Genomic DNA, 5,532 nt, shown 5'->3' with positions numbered 1-5,532 from the left:
ACTTTCCTGCCACAATTCCCAGAGTGTTTATTTTTGCACTTCCCGCACCATTTTCCTTTACCTCCTCTTTTTCCAGACTTTGAGAATATGTTGCTCTTGTTGGGCCTTGAAGACCCCTCAAATTTCCTCTTCTTGCCAACTTCAACCTTGTTGGCGGTCCTGCCATTGATCATTTCTTCAATAGACTTAGCAACCCAGATAGTTGCCTCTAGAACAGATGCCTGACATACTGGCACAGTAAGTTCATCCTTACATTTTGTGAAGTAAACGTTTTGTTTCTTCCATCTATTGATCCAACATCGTACGCACCATTACCTGCACCCCAACCATCGTGATTGGCTCAGGCTGCGGATTATCGTTTCCGAATCCACTTTGCGTACTCTCCATTTCGATCTATACACCAATCGTAGGTGATTTTAGATCTTTATTTTCGATAGACGTTAAATCTTCGTTATTACTCCGAAACGTTTATATGTTAGTTCTAATATCGTAGTCATACGTTTAGAATCCTACACACATAACGTTTCCAGATCCGGTCGGCAACAGACCATAGATTCGAACAAATAATGGCATATATGGCAAACATATAGCATTTAGCACCTAAAAGCATTTTAGGCATCTTTCCTAAAATAAACTAGTGCTCGTGTCTAAAATATGGTAGACACTCATCTCACAATCATCACTTAGCATTCTAAGTTTAAGTCTAGAAATCCTACTAATTTCTTCGTTCGCTTAAACTAATGCTCTGATACCAACTGTGACATCCCCTAATTTCTCGGCCAGAAAAGACCGATTTAATTTATGCTTTTAAAACAAAGTCAGAGAAATCATTTTAAAAGATGTTGCGGAATTGGTCCCCAAAACAAAACATGATAAAATTTATCAAAACCTTTCTTTAAGAAAGTATATATTTTCCTTTTATATCAAAACCTCGGGATGTCATGTTCCGATATAGATCACAAGTATAAACAAGACATTATAAGCCTTTCAATAGTTATTTACAACTACTGGCCTATAATCCAAAAATCACTCATCATTATCATCCGACAATGCTCGGGGTCCACTACCTGTAATATAAAAAGCTGAGTGGGTCAGCCTTGGAAGCCTGGTGAGCATATAGGGTTTTCAACCCACAATAAATAAATTTATTATACTTAAACATCAATCAATCAACCAAATTACCCCAACCCCATTATCTTATTTATTTCTTAAGGATTTACCCTAAGATTCAACTATCACTCATTCCTAAGGACTCATCCTAAGGAAGAGGCACAAAGTCACATCGTCGCCAGGGTTTACACAGGAGGCACTAAGTCCATAGCTGCCAAGGTTTATTCAACATGTGCTAAGTCCATAGCTCTTGTTTATCGACAGTATTATTCACGGGAATCCCCCCTTCCAATACATGTCAATGGGTTTTTAGAGTACAGCTGATGAACATATAGTTCACACACTTACAGGTTGCGAGCCTGCAAGTGTTCCACAGATCATCTAGAATAGTCCATGGTTGTCATTCATACTCTGCTGAATGACGGGAGCCACGTTTGGGTAAGTGATTCTCTCATATTTCACCACTCACCCTCAACTCATGATCTATATCACTGATCATCTCATTTATCCAGCTCACCTTTCATCACACACCCACTATTTCATCTACCCATGTTTTACCCAACATTTTTGTAGATAAAAATACATATACAGTTTAAATTATTTAAAAACCTATATAAATCATTCCTTCAACATCCATCTCAAATAAACAAACAATATATATTCACACAGCACGTATTTTATATAAAATACTTCATATCTATGTGTAAGGTGAAAGTAACTACACACTCACCTGATTTAATGATAATCGGGCAGCACTTCGTTTCCTAAAACGATTGTTTCTAATAAAACCGGGAGTTTTATTGAGAAACCGGGCTCTGCAAGAGTCGTGCTTCGAAACCGAAAGGATAAAATTTTTCGGGTCTTCGGGCACTTCGGGACGTGTTTCGGGTGCCATAATTGATATCGGGGCTTCGGGGGATGTCAAAATAGTAAAAATATTGAAAAAGGGGTGAAAAGGGACAATTTTCCAAAATTACCCGGGAGGTCTCGCACCCTTCTATTAAATGGGGCGAGGCTCCTGATCGGACGGCTGAGAGGAAGCCACATGGCAGCAAATGCGAAGAGAAGTCACATGGCTCGCACGTGCGAGGGTCCTGCTGGAGGCTTCTGATTGGACCGAAGTCTACGTTCCGAGGGGTGAGTCAGCAGCGAAGGCACGAGGCAGCAGGAGGCGAAGGCACGTGGCGTCTGCGGAGCGAAGCAGCTGGCTCGGATGCGAGAGTCATCGCGACACGCTTCGGATGCGAGGGCTCGCCACCAAGGCACACGCGTCGGATTCTTATTGGACCACTTTGGATGGCTCTCTGGTTCGGACACGCTTCTGATGACACAACGATTTCGGACACGTGGCACGCATGCAGTGAAGGTGATGTGGCCGAAGTATGACTATGCGAATTTTCTCGATTTTTGTGCAAAAACTTCTAAAATCCATAACTTTCGGATACGGGCTCCGTTTTTGACGTTCTTTATATGCACGCGTAGGTAAAATTACGCTCTACAACTTTCGTTTAGATTTCGTCGGCTAATTTTGACTTTAATTTTTATATTATTATTTTTAACAGACCGGGACAGGAAATCCGTTAAAAATTCATAACTTCTTCGTTATAACTCAGATTTCGGTATTCTTTATATATCTGTAACCCTTGTCACGACCACTACAACTTTCTTAATAGATATCGGCTTTATCTAATATTTATTTTTTCGACGCTCATTTTTATTCTTAATTAATTAAACCCTAATAATTAAGCATAAAACACATAATTCACATAATATTCACATAATTCCTTTTCATTTCTTCAAAATGAGTTGCAAAGGTTAAACTAGACTATCACGTCAATATTAATTCCTAGCCTAGAAACATGGGCGTTACAATGATCTCTATCACAGTAAAGAAGCATTTGTCTGAAAAGCTAAGACCGGTGTTTGCTATGTTACACCGTTTGGAGGGTGTTTCAATGCCAATGTCTTTTTTGAAATAAGAGGGAGAAGGTAGCTCCAAAGTTAAAACGAATGAAACCCCCAAAGCTCCAATCAAACCTCCTGTCATCAAGCAAGAACCAAACAGAAAATAAAAGTTATTCAGTGAAGAACCCATTATTGACAATGACGAAGACGAAGAGCCTGATGAAGCTGAGCTTAAAAGGCGGAAGGCTCGTGAAGCAGAGTAGAATGAAAATGCTCGTATCGTCAAGGAGGCTAAGGAGAAAGAAAGAGCTGAAAAGGAAGCTCAGGCCACTCTTAAAAGCAAAATGTTATTATTTCCTAAGTGGGCCCTGAAGCGCATTCAAAACCAAGTTGTGGATATGCCAAGCCAGTATTGGTTGGATCCAATTACTTCTTTTGAAATCCAAAACACACAGGATTCGCAATTGGACCTACCTATCACACCAAAGGCATTCAGGTTTCGTGCCTTTGTAAAGGTTGCTAATGTACCTTTCACAGACAGCACTGCAGATCAAATGTTGTTTGCCTTCTACTTGAAGCACATGCAGCCCCAGTTCGAGACTTGGAGTGCGAGCAAGATTGATGTTGTGAAGGTCACTGGGTCGATCGAGACCGAAATCTTCCCTAATGCGAAGTTTAAAGTTGCGAGAGGATCAGCACATCAAGCCTACGAATTCACTCTCGCAGACCTGCCTTGCTTGAACCCCCATGACTGGATGGTGATATTCAATATTCTGTTGAGAGAGAAGGAGAAGTGCGAACCTGTGATGTCCCATCTTTAACTTATGATCAAGGCTTATATTCAGGAAGTTGGAATGATGGATGTGGATATTGCCACCGTTTTGAGGCAAAAACCAAGTGTTGTTCCAAAGGAAGCTCCGAAAGACTTTGAGAAGCTCAAGCCAGGAAAAATTTACAAGGAAGGATGGTTTGTGGTATACACGTCTAGAGATCGTCCAGGAGCAGATCGACACAAGTTATACTTTCATCTCGAAGACAAACATTTATTTACTACTTCTTGTCTGGAGTTCATTTTGGAGCTGGTTACGAAGTTTAAGGGCAGCAACAAGGATGACGTGAAGTGTTTCACGGATGTGATCACTTGGTATATTCAAGTTCGCAAGCTGTTGTTGAGATTAATTCCCAAAGTCTATGAAGTGCAGAAGCGAATCAAGAACTAAATGGCTATGGTTCTAATTGACGCAAAGGGGGAGATTGTTGAAGATTTAGTGTTGCGTCATTGGGTCTGTTTTTTCTAGTCCATTTTGTATAAATGAGTTGGGCCTGTCCACTCGTATTTGCTGCTAGGGTTATAGTTTATAAGGTGCATGCATGCTACGTATTTTTGTTAACTCTCATAATTATCTTTGTAACCCTATTTTACGCCTCTACAGAAGTAATTCTTCATCGAGTTCTTCTGAGGCGTGACTATTAATCATTCCGCACCAGTTTGATCACATTGTGTTCTTGTTTACCTATTTTTAATCTATTCGATCATTAAGGATTTATTCCTATCACAATTTACTTCTGAAGTTCCGTAGAAAGATACCAAGCCTATTCCTCACAAATTGTTTTCCAGTTTCATCAACTTTAAAAAAGCACTAAAATGAAACAATAATGAATATGTTAGTATTTAATACATGATTTGTAAATACAATATCAGATGCAGTTAAAAAAAGTGAAAAAAGTATTTACTGTAATCTCTTCCCATAGTTTCTCCTTCACTTTCGGTTTTACTTTCTTCTAGCAAAGAGCACTTAATCCCACCTTCTCGCAGACAAGATCTCCCAAATAAATAACAAACATTGCATTATTCTTCCCTGTAAACTTACCGAATTCATCAAACTTGACACGTTTTTTTCTACCACCAGAATTGACATACTCAGTCTTCAGCTTTGGCAATCGAGTCATGCCCCTCTTCCTATTTGACCTTGTAGGAACTCTATTTTGGATTTCTTCTTCTGAATCGGAATGGCTATTGTAGCCAATGTCCCTTTTTTCACCATCTTCTGTGTCCGAATCATAAACTTGGGTTCCATCATCTTGCTCATATTCCATATCATAGTCGGGCAAATCCTCATGTTGTTCCTTGTTCACCTCCATGATTCTTCTGTTGACATGAAACATAGGAAATAAGTTTGATTATTTATATGTTTAATGAAAAGGTATGAGTAACTTATATTACAGACAAATTTTCACAAACGCACTTCATCGAACACTTGGTGTGCAACAAGAACAGTAATATGAAGAATCAAAATTTTCTGTTTTATGTATAATCCCCTAATCAATACAATCAATAACATTGACATCATACACAAACAATATACTTATAGTAGAATGCGTGATGAATGTTGTCGATTGATGAACTGAATTATAATCCAATTGGGATATAACCTAGAGAAAAACGATACAATGGTGGAAAAAATCAAGGTCCTTTAAATATTACAATGTTAGTAGGTCCTAAATTGAGGGTTGTTA

The sequence above is a fragment of the Lactuca virosa genome, chromosome 3 (genome assembly GCF_052849685.1).
Source record: "Lactuca virosa cultivar CGN04683 chromosome 3, Lactuca_virosa_CGN04683_v6, whole genome shotgun sequence".
NCBI lineage: Eukaryota > Viridiplantae > Streptophyta > Magnoliopsida > Asterales > Asteraceae > Lactuca > Lactuca virosa.
Note: the sequence above shows the minus strand (reverse complement) of the source record.